Source organism: Heterodontus francisci, chromosome 36 (genome assembly GCF_036365525.1).
Source record: "Heterodontus francisci isolate sHetFra1 chromosome 36, sHetFra1.hap1, whole genome shotgun sequence".
Classification (NCBI taxonomy): Eukaryota; Metazoa; Chordata; class Chondrichthyes; order Heterodontiformes; family Heterodontidae; genus Heterodontus; species Heterodontus francisci.
Genome location: NC_090406.1, coordinates 33,064,016 through 33,084,963, shown reverse-complemented (window position 1 = coordinate 33,084,963; position 20,948 = coordinate 33,064,016). Strand labels below are relative to the sequence as shown.

Genomic DNA, 20,948 nt, shown 5'->3' with positions numbered 1-20,948 from the left:
ATTATTGCTGTACCTTTCTGGCAAGCTGCCATTATTCCTTCCTTTATACCCCGTCCTGTAGTGTGGTTAATGTTAGGTGGCCTGTACACCATTCCCACAAGTGATTTCTTGCCTTCATGATTTCTCATCTCTATCCAAATTCCTCTACATCCTAGTTTCCTAAACTTAGGTCATCTCTCTCTATTGCCCTAATACCATCATTAATTAACAGAGCCACCCCTCCATCTTTTCCTAGCTTCCTGTTCTTCCTAAATGCCATGTACCCTTCAATATTTAGGTCCCAATCTATGTTGTCCTGCAGCCATATCTCTGTAATGGCCATCAGATCGTATTTATTTATTTCTATTTGTGCTGTCGGTTCATCTGTTTTGTTTCGAATTCTAGATGCATTCGGATACAGAGCCTTTAGTTTTGTCCTTTTATTATTTTTTTAACCTCTAGCCTTATCTGTTGATTTACTCTTAGATTTGTACGCTCTGTCCCTTCCTGTCACAGTCTATCATTTCCCATATTAATACTTTTCTCTCTTGCCTTGTCTCTACTCCTTGATTTACCATATCTTCCCAAATTTGATCCCTTGCCCCCACAATTCAGTTTAAAACCCTTTCTACTTTGTTAGATATGTGGCTCACTAGAACACCTGCCTCAGCACAGTTCAGGTATAGACCGTCCCAATGGTACAGTCACCACTTTCTCCAGTACTGGTGCCAGTGCCCCATGAACCTGAACCCACCTCCCACACCAGTCTTTGAGCCACGCATTAATTTCTCTAATTTTGTTTGCCCTATGACAATTTGCAGGTGGCTCAGGTAATAATCCAGAGATTATTACCTTTGAGGTTCTGCTTCTTAATTTGGCACCTAGTTCCTCAGACAGACTATGCAGGAACTCTTTCCTTGTCCTGCCCATGTTGGTAGCTATATGGACCAAGACGACTATATCCTCCCCCTCCCACTGTAAGTTCCTCTCCAGCCCTGAGCAGATGTCCCGAACCCTGGCAAAGGGCAGGCAACACAGCTGTCTGGACTCTCACTCTTTGCTGCAGAGAACAGTGTCAATCCCCCTAACTATACTGTCCCCTACTACCACTACATTCCTTTTTTCTCCCTCCACTTGAATGGCTTCCTGTACCATGGTGCCATGGTTAGGTTGCTCATCCACCCTGCAGCCCCCAGTCTCATCCAAACAAGCTGAAAGAACCTCAAACCTGTTGAACAATTGCACAGGCTGAGGCTCCTGCACTCCTGCCCTCTGGGTCCTCTTACCTCCCTCAGCTGCAGCCACACTCTCCTGTCCCTGACCACTGACCAAATCAGAAGACCCTATCCTAAGGGGTGTGACTGCCTCCTGGTACAAAATGTCCAGGTAACAGTGTCTGCAGCTCGGCCTCCAGTTCAATGACACTGAGCCGAAGCTCCTTGAGTCCCAAGCACTTACTGCAGACGTGTTTGACCTGGATCACTGTGGCATCCAGGAGATCCCACATGCTACAGCCATGACGCATCACCTGTCCTGCCATTCTTAATGTCTTTCAATTAACTACTTAATAATTTTCTTCAATTACTTATTTTCTTTACTTTTATTAATATATTTTATTAAGCTTACCACCAGTTCCTTTACTATTTTAAACATTAGGATTAGAATAGACCTTAACTGCTTACCAAATACTCACCAAACCAATCACCGACCTGCTTGCCTGTTACATCACACTTGATTATAGAGGATAGGATAGCCTCTCCCGCTCTCCCCGCTCTTTTTGAAATGAAGTCTTTCCTGCTCTCCCTGCTCTTTTTGAAATGAAGACTTTCCCCGCTCTTTTTGAAATGAAGTCGTTCCCGCTCTTTTTGAAATGAAGTCTTTCCCAGCTCTTTTTGAAATGAAGACTTTCCCGCTCTCCCCGCTCTTTTTGAAATGAAGACTTTCCCGCTCTCCCCGCTCTTTTTGAAATGAAGACTTTCCCGCTCTCCCCGCTCTTTTTGAAATGAAGACTTTCCCGCTCTCCCCGCTCTTTTTGAAATGAAGACTTTCCCGCTCTCCCCTCTCCTTTTGAAATGAAGACTTTCCCGCTCTCCCCGCTCTTTTTGAAATGAAGACTTTCCCGCTCTCCCTGCTCTTTTTGAAATGAAGTCTTTCCCGCTCTCCCTGCTCTTTTTGAAATGAAGACTTTCCTGCTCTCCCTGCTCTTTTTGAAATGAAGACTTTCCCGCTCTCCCCGCTCTTTTTGAAATGAAGACTTTCCCGCTCTCCCCGCTCTTTTTGAAATGAAGACTTTCCCGCTCTCCCCGCTCTTTTTAAAATGAAGACTTTCCCGCTCTCCCCGCTCTTTTTGAAATGAAGACTTTCCCACTCTCCCCGCTCTTTTTGAAATGAAGACTTTCCCGCTCTCCCCGCTCTTTTTGAAATGAAGTCTTTCCCGCTCTCCCTGCTCTTTTTGAAATGAAGACTTTCCCGCTCTCCCCGCTCTTTTTGAAATGAAGACTTTCCCCGCTCTTTTTGAAATGAAGTCGTTCCCGCTCTTTTTGAAATGAAGTCTTTCCCAGCTCTTTTTGAAATGAAGACTTTCCCGCTCTCCCCGCTCTTTTTGAAATGAAGACTTTCCCGCTCTCCCCGCTCTTTTTGAAATGAAGACTTTCCCGCTCTCCCCGCTCATTTTGAAATGAAGACTTTCCCGCTCTCCCTGCTCTTTTTGAAATGAAGACTTTCCCAGCTCTTTTTGAAATGAAGACTTTCCCGCTCTCCCCGCTCTTTTTGAAATGAAGACTTTCCTGCTCTCCCCGCTCTTTTTGAAATGAAGACTTTCCCGCTCTCCCTGCTCTTTTTGAAATGAAGACTTTCCCAGCTCTTTTTGAAATGAAGACTTTCCCGCTCTCCCCGCTCTTTTTGAAATGAAGACTTTCCTGCTCTCCCTGCTCTTTTTGAAATGAAGACTTTCCCAGCTCTTTTTGAAATGAAGACTTTCCCGCTCTCCCCGCTCTTTTTGAAATGAAGACTTTCCTGCTCTCCCCGCTCTTTTTGAAATGAAGACTTTCCCGCTCTCCCCGCTCTTTTTGAAATGAAGACTTTCCCAGCTCTTTTTGAAATGAAGACTTTCCCGCTCTCCCCGCTCTTTTTGAAATGAAGACTTTCCCGCTCTCCCCGCTCTTTTTGTAATGAAGACTTTCCCGCTCTCCCCGCTCTTTTTGAAATTAAGATTTTCCCGCTCTTCCCGCTCTTTTTGAAATGGACTTTCCCGCTCTCCCTGCTCTTTTTGAAATGAAGACTTTCCCGCTCTCCCCGCTCTTTTTGAAATGAAGACTTTCCTGCTCTCCCCGCTCTTTTTGAAATGAAGTCTTTCCTGCTCTCCCAGCTCTTTTTGAAATGAAGACTTTCCCGCTCTCCCCGCTCTTTTTGAAATGAAGACTTTCCCGCTCTCCCCGCTCTTTTTGTAATGAAGACTTTCCCGCTCTCCCCGCTCTTTTTGAAATTAAGATTTTCCCGCTCTCCCCGCTTTTTTTGAAATGAAGACTTTCCCGCTCTCCCCGCTCTTTTTGAAATGAAGCCTCTCCCTGCTCTTTTTGAAATGAAGACTTTCCCGCTCTCCCCGCTCTTTTTGAAATGAAGACTTTCCCGCTCTGCCCGCTCTTTTTGAAATGAAGACTTTCCTGCTCTCCCCGCAATTTTTGAAATGAAGACTTTCCCGCTCTCCCTGCTCTTTTTGAAATGAAGACTTTCCCGCAATCCCCGCTCTTTTTGAAATGAAGACTTTCCCGCTCTCCCTGCTCTTTTTGAAATGAAGACTTTCCCGCTCTCCCCGTTCTTTTTGAAATGAAGACTTTCCCGCTCTCCCTGCTCTTTTTGAAATGAAGACTTTCCCGCTCTCCCCGTTCTTTTTGAAATGAAGACTTTCCCGCTCTCCCCGCTCTTTTTGAAATGAAGACTTTCCCGCTCTCCCTGCTCTTTTTGAAATGAAGACTTTCCCGCTCTCCCCGCTCTTTTTGAAATGAAGACTTTCCCGCTCTCCCCGCTCTTTTTGAAATGAAGACTTTCCCGCTCTCCCCGCTCTTTTTGAAATGAAGACTTTCCCGCTCTCCCCGCTCTTTTTGAAATGAAGACTTTCCCGCTCTCCCCGCTCTTTTTGAAATGAAGACTTTCCCGCTCTCCCCGCTCTTTTTGAAATGAAGACTTTCCCGCTCTCCCCGCTCTTTTTGAAATGAAGACTTTCCCGCTCTCCCCGCTCTTTTTGAAATGAAGACTTTCCCGCTCTCCCCTCTCCTTTTGAAATGAAGACTTTCCCGCTCTCCCTGCTCTTTTTGAAATGAAGACTTTCCCGCTCTCCCTGCTCTTTTTGAAATGAAGTCTTTCCCGCTCTCCCTGCTCTTTTTGAAATGAAGACTTTCCCGCTCTCCCCGCTCTTTTTGAAATGAAGACTTTCCTGCTCTCCCCGCTCTTTTTGAAATGAAGACTTTCCCGCTCTCCCCGCTCTTTTTGAAATGAAGACTTTCCCGCTCTCCCCGCTCTTTTTGAAATGAAGACTTTCCCGCTCTCCCCGCTCTTTTTGAAATGAAGACTTTCCCGCTCTCCCCGCTCTTTTTGAAATGAAGACTTTCCGCTCTCCCCGCTCTTTTTGAAATGAAGACTTTCCCGCTCTCCCCGCTCTTTTTGAAATGAAGACTTTCCCGCTCTCCCCGCTCTTTTTGAAATGAAGTCTTTCCCGCTCTCCCTGCTCTTTTTGAAATGAAGACTTTCCCGCTCTCCCCGCTCTTTTTGAAATGAAGACTTTCCCGCTCTCCCTGTGCTTTTTGAAATGAAGACTTTCCTGCTCTCCCTGCTCTTTTTGAAATGAAGACTTTCCCGCTCTCCCCGCTTTTTTTGAAATGAAGACTTTCCCGCTCTCCCCGCTCTTTTTGAAATGAAGCCTCTCCCTGCTCTTTTTGAAATGAAGACTTTCCCGCTCTCCCCGCTCTTTTTGAAATGAAGACTTTCCCGCTCTCCCCGCTCTTTTTGAAATGAAGACTTTCCCGCTCTCCCTGCTCTTTTTGAAATGAAGACTTTCCCGCTCTCCCCGCTCTTTTTGAAATGAAGACTTTCCCACTCTCCCCGCTCTTTTTGAAATGAAGACTTTCCCGCTCTCCCTGCTCTTTTTGAAATGAAGACTTTCCTGCTCTCCCCGCTCTTTTTGAAATGAAGACTTTCCCACTCTTTTTGAAATGAAGACTTTCCCGCTCTCCCCGCTCTTTTTGAAATGAAGCCTCTCCCCGCTCTTTTTGAAATGAAGACTTTCCCGCTCTTTTTGAAATGAAGCCTCTCCCTGCTCTTTTTGAAATGAAGACTTTCCCGCTCTCCCCGCTCTTTTTGAAATGAAGACTTTCCCGCTCTCCCCGCTCTTTTTGAAATGAAGACTTTCCCGCTCTTTTTGAAATGAAGACTTCCCCCGCTCTTTTTGAAATGAAGACTTACCCGCTCTTTTTGAAATGAAGCCCCTCCCAGCTCTCCCCGCTCTTTTTGAAATGAAGACTTTCCCGCTCTTTTTGAAATGAAGACTTTCCTCGCTCTTTTTGAAATGAAGACTTTCCCACTCTTTTTGAAATGAAGCCTCTCCCTGCTCTTTTTGAAATGAAGACTTTCCCGCTCTCCCCGCTCTTTTTGAAATGAACTTTCCCCGCTCTTTTTGAAATGAAGACTTTCCCGCTCTTTTTGAAATGAAGCCCCTCCCAGCTCTCTCCGCTCTTTTTGAAAGCTCCTTTCCCGTGCATTGTGTGCTCTCTTTTCCTCCAAAGTCAAGAGTGAGAGATTTAAGACCATGATGCTCTGCTTCATCGCATCTTGTAGCTCACTCACATGTGATGAATCTGGCTCCAGTATCACCTCCTCCACAAGTTCTGAGGTGTGAGCATTGCCCACAGCTCAGGAGTGGACCTGGGCACACATATCCTCACTGTGACTGTGTACTATGCATCCTTATAATACTCTGCTCATAGATGTGCTGGTGACTCCAGGCCTGGCGGCCCGTCATCTGGGTGTAGCATTGCACTCACCTTGCCAGCCCTCAGTAGGTCGTTGAAGTGTTTCCTGCACTGCATGAACATCCTGCTGACCACACTGTGGCTGCTCTCCTCCTGAGCCACCTCCAATCATGCCTGCTTTGTCTGGCTGGCTGGCCTCCTCCTGCCACTCTCCACAAATAGGACAATCCTTGGGGCTGCCACTGCCTTTAACAACGCTTCCAGAGAGATATCGGCAAATAGTGGGACCGCCCTTCCACAGGTGCATGCCATGTTGCTTCTCCACTGCGTTCCGACCTCTGCCATCACCCGGGATGCCGGCTTGCACAATCATAAGCGGCTGAGTGCCTTTTAAATTGGGTGATCCCCATCTACTTCCTGTCTCCTCAATGTGTCCGCTCCCCCCGATTGGACAAAGAACATGTTAGCGGGCAACTAATTGGCTGCTGCCTTGAAAATACCGTGGGACATTTGGCAGCGACGTCAAGTGGGGTCAGGGACCAGAAATTGTCCTGAAGACAGGGTCCTGACCCTGGAATGGAAATTCAGCCCAGTGTGTCTGTATGTGTCCACGTGTGACAGCGAGTCTGCGTGTGACAGCGTCTTCATGTGTGTCAGTGTGTCTGTTTGCACAGAAACTCTGCCTGTGTGGATTTAGTCACGGTTTAGTCACAGCTCCGACATATGGTAATTGTGTCCCTTGCAGACACTTAGTTGACTGAGAACAAGGTATTGTGTGCCATTAATTGTGAGGCAGCAGTACTGGCTGTACTCAAACTATATTTCATAAATGAAGTAACAACCTGTGCAGAATAGAAAATAGAAAATAGAGGGAAAGAAAACTTCAGCTGGACACCAGAGGGAGCTCTTGTAGAAAGTAATGTAAATCAACATTTATGAAAATACCACCCCAAAAGCGCACACTTCATATACAGATTTCTTTTTGTGTATATGCCAGCTGGTACATGGCACAGTCCACATACAAAATTTGGAAAGCTGACAAACAGTTTGAATGCTGGTTAATAGGAATATATGGGAATTGCAGCATTGTACCTCTGCTTTGGTCCAGCTGCAGGCCTGAATGTGAACAAAGCAGATGCTGTTTTATTCATCCTGAAAGGTCTTGTTAAACCAGGTATTTTGATACACACATGTGTGTTGTGTTATCTGATATTGTTAACCTGAACTAAGCACTGAAATGATCTTGTTGATCATCAATGAATTCGTTCATGGAGCATAGAGTCATCGATTCATTTACAGCACAGAATGAGGCCATGTAGACAGTTTAATCAGTGGTTAAGGGTATTGAGTTTAACGATAAACGTTTTAGAGTTATTTAACTACTGCTGAAATTGAAGACTGCTTTATGAAGCCATTGGCAAAAGATCTCATAAGTTGCATCAATGTGTGTGCTAATTCTCATCTCCAAAAAGAGTGCATAACAAATCACTGAGACTAGGATATCAACAACAAGGACATCAACTTGCATTTATGTAGCACCTCTAACATAGTAAAACATCCCAAATCTCTTCACTGGAACATTATCAAACAGAATTTGGTACAAAGACACATTAGGAGATATTAGGACAGAAGACCAAAAGCTCATTCAAAGAGGTAGGCTTTGAGGGAGAGAGGAAGAAAGAGAGATAGAGAGGTGGAGAGGTTTAGAGAGCGAATACTAGAGCTTAAAGCCAAGGCAGCTGATGGCACCGCTGTCAATTGTGGAGTGATAAAAATTGGCAATGTGTAAGAGGCCGGAATTGGAGGAGCACAGACAGCTGGGAAGGTTGCAGGGCTGAAGGAGGTCACAGAGATGGAGAGGGGTGAGGCCATGGAGAGATTTGAAAACGAGGACGAGAATTTTAAAATTGAGGTGTTGCCGGACTGGAAGCCAATGTAGGTCAGCGGGCACTGGAGTGAAGGGTGAACAGGATGGTGAAATTCCTACATATTGCTTGGCACTTTCTAAACAATGAGCTTACCTGCCAACCCTTGCTTGCTGGCAGCTTCGAAGAGAGCTTCATGGCTCTGGCTGTATATAGTACAGTGACTTGCCCCCTCTGCACTTGCACAGAAGGGTCAGATTAATCTACTTTATACAGTAACCTCAACCAGAGCCAGAAAAGTTGTTCTAGAAGCTGCTGCATGAACAAAACAAACGGGTTTGGAAAAAATTATCATCTACTCCAAGTGTAGGTAGTTGGCAATTATGAGTTTACATTTTGTTAGAACACAAGGAACCATATCACAGAATGATGTTTGAAGCTTTACAAGGACATTTCCATGTAATACCAGTTAGAAGCTGGAAACCGTACTGTATTATCCCAACAACCTATTTGTGGCCTTTTCACAAAGCATTACAGAACTGAGAATTGATATTTCTCTTTTAGATGCTGAACAAAACTGTAGTTACTTTAATGATCCATTAAATGAACCCAATATAATATTTCTCACAATAAATAAGATTATTTATTTTACAGATTATTCTTCACAGATTATCAGGTCATTTTATATTTGTGCATTCCTACTTCACTCATTACCTATTAAGTTGACAAATTGACACTGAAATTCCAGGAGTGTGTGATCTGCTTCCTGCTGCCACTCCAACTGTAGACTGGCAGAAACCCCAGGGAAATGGTGAAATGTCCATTTATGGCATTTCACCAGTCTTCCACTTGAGCTATGATGGGAGACAAGTACAACCACGCACAACTTCAGGGCCATAACCTGTTACAAGCAGTCCCAAGATTAGAAGACCTTAGAATGAATTGATAACATGCAATAATGGTAACTGATGTAATTGGCTTTCTTCAGCATCTGAACATGTACATAATAAACCTTAGCTCATCACTGGTCCTCCCAGGTTATAGCTGTTAGGTTTGAACTAATATTAACAAATTCAAATGTGCATAATTGGCAATGTTTCCCTTTTGCCCAAGAGGGTCTGGAAACCAGTGAGATTGTCTCATAATCATTGTTGCAAAATCTTTTTTGTGCCTTCTCCTCAGAAGGCTGAGTTGGAACATCAAAGGATCATCGAATTTATGAGGTCGGGGTAAGCAGCACGAATGGAAACCACAAGCATATAGATCTGCGAGAAACGCAGACAGTTCCCAAGTATACATTTACATATTGCATTTTGGTTTCAACTGAAAACCACCAATAAAACAACATCAGATGGAAGGAAACAGTCAATCTACCATTTCTGAACGTAACACCAGAGAACACAGAAAATACATAGCACCTTTCACAACCACAGGACATCTCAAACTGCTTTACAGTCAATAAAGTACTTTTGAAGTGTAGTGACTTGTAATGTAGGAATCGCGGCAACCAATTTGTGCACAGCAAGCTCCCACAAAAAGTAATGTGATCATGACCAGGTAATCTGTTGTTGTAATGTTGAATGAGGGATATGTATTAGGCAGGACACCAAGGTTAATTCCCCTGCTCTTCTTTGTAATAGCGCCATAGACTCTTTTATATCCACCTGAGAGAGCAGAGGTTTAACACCTCCTGTGAAAGACAGTACCTTTGACAGTGCAGCAATTCCTTAATACTGCACTGGATGTCAGCCTAGATTTTTGTGCTAAAAGAAAAATCATCATGGCATTGGTGCATTTCCTCATTTTCATTGAACCCATTGTTGTAGATCAAGAGCAAAGTTATAGCTCATGGAATAAAAGGACAGTAACAACATGGATATGGAAATGGCTGAGTGACAGGAAATGAGTAGTGGTTAATGGATTAAAAACAAGAAATGCTGGAATCACTCAGCAGGTCTGGCAGCATCTGTGGAAAGAGAAGCAGAGTTAACGTTTCGGGTCAGTGACCCTTCATCGGAACTGACAAATATTAGAAAAGTCACAGGTTTTAAGCAAGTGAGTTGGGGGTGGGACAAGAGATAACAAAGGAGGTCTAGATTGGACCAGGCCACATAGCTGACCAAAAGGTCACGGAGCAAAGGCAAACAATATGTTAATGGTGTGTTGAAAGACAAAGCATTAGTACAGATTAGGTGTAAATACACTGAATATTGAACAGCAGCAAGTGCTGTCTCTTTTACCTTGTTCACCTTCATTGCTTTCTATTTCCCTCCTTGTGTTTGATAAGGTATCTACCAAATATTTTAGTGGTTAATGGATGTTTTTTGGGGTGTGGAAAGGTTTTTAGTGGAGTCCCCCAGGGGTCAGTGTTGGGACCCTTGCTTTTCCAGATATATATGAATGACCTAGACCTTGGCATACAGGGCACAATTCGAAATGTGGAAGCATTGTGAACTGTGAAGAGGATAGTGTAGAATTGCAAAAGGACATAGACAAGTTGGTGGAATGGGCAGAAAGGTGACAGATGAAGTTCAATACAGAGAAATGTGAAGTGATTCATTTTGGTAGGAAGAACACGGAGGGACAAAATAAAATAAAGGATACAATTCTAAAGGGGGTGCAGGAGCAGAGGGACCTGTGTATATGTGTATAAGTCATTGAAGGTGGCAGGACAGGTTGAGAGAGTAGTTAATAAAGCATACAGCATCCTGGGCTTTATTAATAGAGGCATAGAGTACAAGAGCAAGGAAGTCATGTTGCACTTGTACAAGACATTAGTTCGGCCTCTAGCTGGAGTATTGCGTCCAATTCTGGGGTCCGCACTTTAGGAAAGATGTGGGGGCATTGGAGAGAGTACAGAAAATATTCATGAGAATGGTTCCAGGGATGAGGAATTTCAGTTATGAAGATAGATTAGAGAATTAGGACTGTTTTCCTTGGAGAAGAGAAGGCTGAGAGGTGATTTGATAGAGGTATTCGAAATCATGAGGGGTCTGGACAGAGTAGATAGAGAGCAACTGTTCCCACTCGTGAATGGATTGAAAACAAAAGGACACAGATTTAAAGTATTTGGTAAGAGAAGCAAAAGTGACATGAGGAAAATCGTTTTCACGCAGCGAGTGGTTAAGGTCTGGAATGCACTGCCTGAGAGTGTGGTGGAGGCAGGTTCAACTGAAGCATTCAAAAGGGAATTAGACTGTTATATGAAAAGGAAGAATGTGCAGAGTTACGGGGAGAAGGCAGGGGTATGGCACAAAGTGAATTGTTCTTTTGGAGAGCCAAGGCGGACATGAAGGGCTGAATGGCCTCCTGCACTGTAACAACTCTGTGATTCTGTGAAGACTGGGGAGAGCCATACACTGATTTCCTGACCATCGTTGGTGAAATTGAAAGGTACAGAAGTTATGCTAAACTTGGATTGAACCTTGGTTAGACCACACTTGGAGCACTATGTACATTTCTGATCGTTATATTATAAAAAGGATACAGAGGTACGGGAGAGGGTGAAAAAAAGATTTGAAAGGAAAATATCAGAACTGCAAGGTGATACCTATCAGGAAAGGATGGACAGGTTGGGTCTCTTTTCTCTTCAAAAGGGAAGGCTGAGTGAGGGTCTGATCTAAAAGAGGTTTTTGATGAAGTAGAAACAATGAGACTATTTGCACCTGTGGGGAAGAGCAAAATTAGAGGTCATCAATATAAGATAGTCACCAAGAAATCAAATAAGAAATTCTGAAGAAACTTTTTACCCAGAGTGGTGAGAGTGTGGAACTCACTACCACAGGGAGTAGTTGAGGCAAATAGTGTAGATGCATTTCAGGGAAAGCTGGATAAGCATATGAAGGGTTAGGGAATAGAGGGCTTCGCTGAGTCAGTTAGATGATGAAGGATGGAAGGAGGCTTGAGTGGAGCAGAAATGCTGGCATGGACTGGTTGGGGCGAATGGCCTGTTTCTGTGCTGCATATTCTACGGAACTTTTGTGTATTAGTTATAAGAAAATTGGAGATGGAAAAAAACGTCTGTTTGACCGGGCTGGCGGTTGGAGATGAGAGGTCATTGATGAGGCCTCCAGGAATACTTCCGACTGGAAATGGAAACCCTAATCTCACTCCTGATTGCTCCCTCCTGTTGCACTGACCAGTAACATTAGTCATTGCACTATTGGAAGGAGCAGGGGAGGGGGCAATAAAAGGCAAGCGAAAGCAAACTCTGAGACTTGCTGCAACCCCATCAGCAATTTAATAATTGGAAATTATGACGACCTTCTTAGCAGTTCTCAATCATCGAAAATCTCACTGTGTGGGTAGCCAGGAAGCAGCATTTGGTAGATGTGTTTAAGTTTATAAGTGGAGTCCCACCCTTCATTGATTTCATACCAATGTGAAGAGGCAATGAGCATATGGATCCTGTGACTATCACTGTAACAATAGAGCTCACACTGTGTTCTTCACTTTGAAGCTGTCATTAATAGACTTTTTCTTTGTTTTGCTGTCACTTCTTTCTCTCAATATACACCTGATGGTAAGCACAGCTATTGTGTTTTCTTTCATTCTTCCAGGAAGTTTTAGAACAGTCAGATCTCATGACCAGTGTCAGGATGTTTAGCAGCTTTTGGAAAAAAATTAATGTATTTATTTTAATATGGTAGTATAAATATTCCAGTAATTAATCCATTCCTGTGATTTTATTATTTGCTTCAATGTCATACTGTATGAACTGGAATCAGACAAAACCAGCTGGCTCAGTGAGAAGGTCACATCAATAGTCTAAGAGCTGACTTTAAGTTCATTTTAATGCTGTTTGTGGGGCATTGCAGGCACATATTGGTCAGTATGCTTGCCTAATAAATAGTGACTGCATTTCTAAAGTAATTCAGCAGCTGTGAAGCACTTTGGAATAGCCTGAGGATATGATCTTTCTTCTTTCTTTGGCCTCCTTGTCTCGGGAGACAATGGGTAAGCGCCTGGAGGTGGTCAGTGGTTTGTGAAGCAGCGCCTGGAGTGGCTATAAAGGCCAATTCTAGAGTGACAGACTCTTCCACAGGTGCTGCAGATAAAATTGGTTGTCGGGGCTGTTACACAGTTGGCTCTCCCCTTGCGCCTCTGTCTTTTTTCCTGCCAACTGCTAAGTCTCTTCGACTCGCCACACTTTAGCCCACATTTATGACTGCCCGCCAGCTCTGGCGATCACTGGCAACTGACTCCCACAACTTGTGATCAATGTCACAGGATTTCATGTCACATTTGTAGACGTCTTTAAAGTGGAGACATGGACGGCCGGTGGGTCTGATACCAGTGACGAGCTCGCTGTACAATGTGTCCTTGGGGATCCTGCCATCTTCCATGCGGCTCACATGGCCAAGCCATCTCAAGCGCCGCTGGCTCAGTAGGGTGTATAAGCTGGGGATGTTGGCCGCCTCGAGGACTTCTGTGTTGGAGATACGGTCCTGCCACCTGATGCCAAGTATTCTCCGGAGGCAGCGAAGATGGAATGAATTGAGACGTCGCTCTTGGCTGACATACGTTGTCCAGGCCTCGCTGCCATAGAGCAGGGTACTGAGGACACAGGCTTGATACACTCGGACTTTTGTGTTCCGTGTCAGTGCGCCATTTTCCCACACTCTCTTGGCCAGTCTGGACATAGCAGTGGAAGCCTTTCCCATGCGCTTGTTGATTTCTGCATCTAGAGACAGGTTACTGGTGATAGTTGAGCCAAGGTAGGTGAACTCTTGAACCACTTCCAGAGCATGGTCGCAGATATTGATGGATGGAGCATTTCTGACGTCCTGTCCCATGATGTTCGTTTTCTTGAGGCTGATGGTTAGGCCAAATTCGTTGCAGGCAGCCGCAATCCTGTCAATGAGTCTCTGCAGACACTCTTCTGTGTGGGATGTTAAAGCAGCATCGTCAGCAAAGAGGAGTTCCCTGATGAGGACTTTCCGTACTTTGGTCTTCGCTCTTAGACGGGCAAGATTGAACAACCTGCCACCTGATCTTGTGTGGAAGAAAATTCCTTCTTCTGAAGACTTGAATGTGTGTGAGAGCAGCAGGGAGAAGAAGATCCCAAACAGTGTAGGTGCGAGAACACAGCCCTGTTTCATGCCACTCAGGATGGGAAAGGGGTCTGATGAGGCTATGCTGAATTGTGCCTTTCATATTATCATGGAATGAGGTGATGACACTTAGTAGCTTTAGTGGACATCCGATCTTTGCTAGTAGTCTGAAGAGACCATGTCTGCTGATGAGGTCAAAGGCTTTGGTGAGATCAATGAAAGCAATGTAGAGGGGCATCTATTGTTCACGGCATTTCTCCTGTAGCTGGCGAAGAGAGAACAGCATGTCAATGGTGGATCTCTCTGCTCGAAAGCTACACTGTGTCTCAGGGTAGACACGCTCGGCCAGCTTCTGGAGCCTGTTTAAAGCGACTCGAGCAAAGACTTTCCCCACTATGCTGAGCAGGGAGATTCCACGGTAGTTGTTGCAGTCACCGCGGTCACCCTTGTTCTTATAGAGGGTGATGATATTGGCATCGCGCATGTCCTGTGGTACTGCTCCCTCGTCCCAGCACAGGAAAAGCAGTTCATAGAGTGCTGAGAGTATAGCAGGCTTGGCACTCTTGATGATTTCAGGGGTAATGCCGTCCTTCCCAGGGGCTTTTCCACTGGCTAGAGAATCAATGGCATCACTGAGTTCCGATTTTGTTGGCTGTACGTCCAGCTCATCCATGACTGGCAGAGACTGGGCTGCATTGAGGGCGGTCTCAGTGACAACATTATCCCTGGGGTACAGTTCTAGGTAGTGTTCCACCCAGAGGTCCATTTGCTTGCGTTGGTCAGTGATTGTGTCCCCTGATTTAGATTTGAGGGGGGCGATCTTCCTGATGGTTGGCCCAAAAGCTCTCTTAATGCCAGCATATATTCCTCTGATGTTTCCGGTGTCGGAGGCCAGCTGAATATGACTGCACAGGTGTTGCCAGTAGTCATTTGCACAGCGCCTGGCTGTTCTTTGTGCAGCGCTTCTGGCTGCTTTAAGTGCTACGGACGTTAACTCGCTGGGGGCTTTCTTGTAGTTCAACAGTGCAATGCGCTTAGCGGCTATGACAGGTTCCAGATCTTCAAAGTGAGATTGAAACCAGTCTGCATTCTGCTTCACACGTTTGCCATAGGTGGTCATTGCTGAGTCATAGATGATGTCTCTGATGTGGGCCCACTTGGTCTCTGCATCCCCTGTCGGAGTGTTTTGAAGGGCTTTTTCAAGTGAATTTAGAAACTTATTAACAGCTGTGGGTAAGAAATTCTGCTAGTGTTGATGCGCGGGCGGCCCTTCTGCTTGGAGTGATGCAGCTTCTTTGGTTTGAGTCTAACCTTGCTGCACACCAGGGAGTGGTCGGTGTTGCAGTCCACACTGTGGAAGCTGCGTGTGATTTGAACGCTGGTTAAAGAGGCTCGCCTTGTGACGATGAGGTCCAGTTGGTGCCAACGACGTGATCTTGGATGCTTCCAAGGAACTTGGTTACAGGGTTTAGTATGAAAGAACGAGTTGGTGATGCAGAGGTTATGATAAGTACACAACTCCAGCAGTCTCTGTCCATTCTCATTCATCCTTCCAATGCCATAGCGCCCAAGGCAGGAGGGCCATGAGTCATGGTCGGCCCCAACCCTGGCATTAAAGTCCCCCAGCAGGAACAGATGTTCGGTATTGGGGATGCTACTAATGATATTATGGAGTTCTTCATAGAACCGGTCTTTAGCTTCAGGTGGGGAGCAGAGTGTTGGAGCATAGAGGCTGAGTAGGTGTACTGGACCAGAGGCGGTGAGCAGTCGGATGGACAGTATGCGTTCCGAGCCATTTGAGGGTGGCTCTATCATTCTGAGCAAAGAGTTTCTGATGGCGAAGCCCACTCCATGCTGTCTTGGTTCTTCAGGATCCCTACCCTGTCAGAAGAAGGTGTAGTCTTGCTCTCTTCGAGATCCGCTCGCAGGGAGGCGTGTCTCCTGAAGTGCTGCAACGTCTACATAGCTCTTCTAAATGGTCCACCGCTGCCAAGAAATCTCACCGCATCCTCCGGGAGGTGGGCGACAGCTTCGAGCACCAGTACCAGCAGGAATTCGCCGACATTGCGCTGCAGATGTGCTTCGAGCCACATCCGAGTACCTGAACGATCAGGTACAACAAAGGCAAGGTCTCCTTCCATGCTGTACACTGGGGGACGCTGATATTGAGGAGGCCGTGCAGGCTGCGGGCTGGCCTGCTCGCTAGGGTTGTGATCCACTTGCTGACGAAGACGATGCAGATGGATGCGAACAGGTTCACTGAGAGCCCGATTACCCTGATAAGGTCCTTTCTTCAGTGCATTACTACTAACCAATTAATGAAGGTATCCCACCAGCATTCAGATCACTAGAGGACAATGGTGGGAGCTGATGAAATGTTTTATTCCTGCACCCCCTTCCTCCACCCCCTCCCCCCCCGCTCCCCCTTCCTCCACCCCCTCCCCCCTGCTCCCCCTTCCTCCACGCCCTCCCCCCCTCGCACTCCCTTCCCTCCACTCCCTCGCACCCCCTTCCCAGCTCCCCCCTCGCACCATCTTCCCCTCGCACCCCCTTCCCCTGCACCCCCTCCCCTACCCCCCTGCAGCCCCCTTCCCAGCTCCCCCTTGCACCCCCTTCCATCCACCCCTTCCCACCGCACCTCTACCCCTCGCACCCCCTCTCCCCCCTCACCCCACCTCTTCCCACCGGCATCCACCTATCCCTGAGCAGGGGCCCTAACAACCCCACTGCCTTGTGGGCATCTTGGGAGAGACCAAGGCTAAGGGAGTAAACCCTAACAGAAAATCTGGAGCGGAACCCCGAAGGCGGTCATGTGTCAACTTTGGCATGTTTCCGGCAGTTCCTGCAGCCATACTGGTGCCAAACGTCGTGCTCTGCACTCCTTTGGACCCCACCAGGAAGGCCGAGAGGGGGGTTTTGACACTTGGGCAACTCACAACCTCCATACATTCGCCCAGGCATGCGCCATGGAGAGGTCACTCCATAGTCGCCCCACAGCGACCAAAACAACACAGAAGGCAGCAGTTACGGGTTATAAGTCCAGCTCAATTGGCGTAGAGATTGGGCTCCACGGGTTGCCTTTGTCAGTGGGAGAGGTCATCGCATCTCACTGGACAGTTACCGCCCGCCTCAAACTGGGCAGCCCCCGGTCAGTAAGGTTCTGTCCCGCCACAGTTCACCTGCTTCAATGGGTGCTTGGAGCTCAGGGTCATTGCCCGAAAAGTGGACTGTAACACCGCAACAAACAGCATGACCAAAAAAGGAAAGAAGGTACCAGTCCTTCATTTTGCAAGCTGGAACGTCAGAACTAAGTGTCTTGGCCTGTCGGAAGACCTTACACAAATCAACGATTCTCGGAAGACCGCCATCATTAACAATGAGGATATGATAAGTACAAAACAAATGTGTTCTTTCTTTTCTTTATCACTCAGTAATGACCCTTAAAGGAAAACAACTTATTACTCAAAGTGCTGAGAAATAAATGTTGGAAAAAAGGTGTTCATAAAAATATTAAGCAGTCTTTAAAAAACAGTGCCAATTATTTACGTCAAAGGGTGACCTCTAAACTACTAAGTTACCCTGTGTTTTTGCGAAATGGTACCACTAGCCTTCGTTTAGGAAGTGAGAACCAGATGCAGAGATAGGTTTTTATGGTTTTACATAGAATTACATAGCATATACAGCACACAAACAGGCCATTCAGCCCAACCGGTCCATGTCGCTATTTATGCTCCACTCAAGGCTAAGTTTTAAGAGGCGTTTGAAAAGAGGAAGAGAGACAAATAAAGACAGAGTTTACATTTATACCTTATTAAATCCCAAAGCACTTCCCATCCAACAAATTACTTTTGAAGTGTGGTTACTGCTGTTAGCCAGGCAAATGTGGCAACCAGTTCTGCACAGCAAGATTCCGCAAACAATTAAGATGCAATGATCAGTTTTTGCTTGTATTGAACAAGATGTTGGGAGAAGCTCCCCTTGTTTCTCTTCAATAGTGCTGTAAGATTTTAACCCCCATTTGAACAGACAGATTGGGCTTTGGTACAGCACCTCTCCAGTAGGAAAGCACCTTTGACAATATAGCACAACCTTAGTATACCATGGAAACATCTTAAAAGAAAGACTTGCATATATATAGCGTCTTTCACGACCACTGAACATCTCAAAGCACTTTGCAGCCAATGAAGTACTTTTTGAAGTGTTGTCACTGTTGTGATGCAGGAGATGTGGCAGGCAGTCAGTGCATACAGCAAACACCCACAAACAGCAACATGATAATGACCAGATAATGTTTTTGTGCTGTTGATTGAGGGGTAAATACAGGACATTGCGGATAACTCCCCTGCTCTTCTTCAAAATAGTGCCATGGGATCTTTTACATTCACCCGAGCAGGCAGATGGGGCCTCGATTTAACATCTCATGTGAAAGACAGCACCTCCAACAGTGCAGCACTCCCTCAGTACTGCACTGGAGTGTCAGCCTTAATTTTGTGCTCAAGTGGCTGGAGTGGGCCAATGACTGGAAGGTAGTAATGATGCCAATGAGCCAAGCTGATGAGTGAAGAGGTTTGGGGGAATAATTCGGAAGAGCAGCAATACTAAGGTCATTTAAAAAAAAAGTACATCTTGGAATAATTTGCCCTTTCACCAGCCTCAACGAGTTTGGGACTGAACCCTCCACTGCCCTTATATGAAGAAATTGTCCTCAGGACGACTTTCATGTTCTCCAATCAGAGGCAGGCTCCAGTGTTGCAGTGTTGAGCCAATGCCGGTTATTGACAGGTTCGCCAGCCACTGGAGGCGCAGGATGGGCGGGCTGGGAGCTGAAGCTGAGCCAATAGGAGTGCAGCGGGTGGGGAGGACTCGGGAAGCTTGGGGTAAGTGCGAGAGATAGAGAGCGAAGAGAGGAGGCAGAGATCAGAGTGAAATACCTGAAGAGCGGGGCAGCATGGAGCCAGGGACAGCTGTATGCTGATAAAAGGTACAAATGGCCTGTTGACAACAGCCTAAAATGGTTTTAAGTGAGGCTGCTTATAAATAATTTTCAGGAGATACAGGAAAGGCTGCGGAGAGATGCTGTCAGGCTCTAGCCTGCCTCAGATATTGTTGCATTAGATTTTATTACAGCCGCATGTACTTGGAGCGGATTTGTCCTTGTGTTTCAGCTTCTTTATGCACTAGAATTATTATCCACCTATACTTAAATTATTGTTTACCAGTGTCAATTTTTTGATGCAATTCATATATTATGAAATATTGCTAAAACAGTGTTATTAAAGTCTGTATTTTTTTTTACAAGATCTATCTTGTTCAAAACGCATGCATAATTTTAAATGTAGTATTTACTTGTAATTAAAATCTACATTATTTTTAAAGTTACATTTTTACTTATGTATATTTTGTTTTTGGCTTGCCTTTACTTGTTAATGTAAATATTTAAGATTTATATATTGGTATATAATATAGCACAAAGTGTAAATTTTATTTGGACTTGTATATCTTTGAAAAGTTTCTTGTATTACTCTTTTTAAAAATAACTTTTAAGGTTTTTAAGATTTTCTGTGATATTTGCTGGTTCTGTTATTTTAGTTACTGTCTGTCGCAATGAAGTTTTAATTGTGATGTTGTCAGTGTCTGATCTTTATCTCAGTGGTAAGGGAGCATAGCATCCATGTTGCTGTCAGTAAGCAAATGGCCATATAAAGAGTAGAAGGTCGCAGCTTTGATCCTCTGTTGTTGTGAAGTGAGCTGACGTTAGCTGGGAGAGTAACTGTGCACTACAATTGGCTTCAGTGCCCCTGGGATAAAATCTGATCAGGAGCAAGTGTTGCACCTGAAAGTTATTCAGTGACCTTTGCTGGAAAGTGCCTGTTTATGGATATCCGAAAGACATGATTAGGTTTGGCTGTGAAGTTTTCCATGAGCCGTGTCAGGGCTCACGCGTGAGGATAGCCAGTTGGGCGAGGTACTACTAGATGGTGTCTGTTCCTAAACAAGAATTGGTGCCATCTGGAGAGGAGTTTAGAAAATAAGTTTCAAAAAACAAGGGCTGAGACTAACTGCCACTGAGAAGGAGCAGCTGTAGCGATTTTGGTTGTAAAATAAAAATGAAGGTTCACCAAAAATAGGTACTTTATTCCACTATTGCTACCTGTGGGGGTAGCTGACTTTTTCAGCTGGGTAGCAGATTTATGTAACTCATGGTTTTGTTGTAGGACCAGCAGCCCCACTCCAGGTTGGTCAAATCACTGGATATTTTTCTGAGGGTGTGACTATTTGTGTTAGGTTGAGGGAGTCCGGGTGCAGTAATGACTGTCTAGCTCAAGGTATATTTAGCGTACTCTGTAAACAAACATTATACTCAATTTACTAAATGTGCTGAAATATAATAACAGGACATCAGTACTGCACTGGCTTTAATTTGCAAATAAAAATAAATTAACTGCTAGGTGACTGAGTGATTCAGTGGGCGAGACATTAACCTTTAACTTCTGTGACCTGAGTTCAAATCCAATCTAGACTGCTCCAATGAAAATCTCCTTTCTGTCTCTGTTTCAAAGGTCAAATTTTAAATGCAATTAGCCAGTGCTTGGTGGATGTGAGTCTGTAGCTCAACACTGTCCCTAATTTGGCACTATACTGCCACTCACTGAGGAAGGGCACAGAAAGGCTGGTGTTTGAAGTGATTAATGTAGCTGGCGTATTGCCGGATAAGGGAGCTTTACTCTGCATCTAGTCGGCTATACCTATCTTTGGAGCACTCAATCAAACAGTGTAGATGGAGTTTTATCAATAGCTCGCCATTACTCTACAACAACACCAACTTGTATGTATATAGCACCTTTTAATGCAATAAAATGTCCCAAGACATTTCACAGGACTGTTATAAAGTAAAATTTGACTCAGAGCCACATAAGGAAATATTAGGGTAGATGACCAAAAGATTGGTCCAAGCGGGTTTAAAGGAGGAGAGAGAGGTAGAAAGGCAGAGAGGTTTAGGGAGGGTATTCAAGAGCTTGGGGCCTTGGCATTTGAAGGCATCATTATCCAATGGTGGAACAGTTAAAGTTGGGAATGCTCAAGAGGCC

At 45.1% G+C, this 20,948-nt stretch overlaps 1 protein-coding gene across 2 annotated transcripts in view; it reads left to right on the top strand.

Moving 5' to 3' along the window:
* Window positions 1-18,751: 18,751 nt before the first annotated feature.
* Window positions 18,752-20,948, top strand: part of LOC137351730 (phospholipid-transporting ATPase ABCA1-like) — a 162,285-nt gene continuing 160,088 nt past the window's right edge. For both annotated transcript variants that reach the window (XM_068016475.1, XM_068016474.1), the window contains exon 1: window positions 18,752-18,841. The gene's annotated coding sequence lies outside the window, so the exon portion shown is untranslated. The remainder of the gene's footprint in view (window positions 18,842-20,948) is intronic.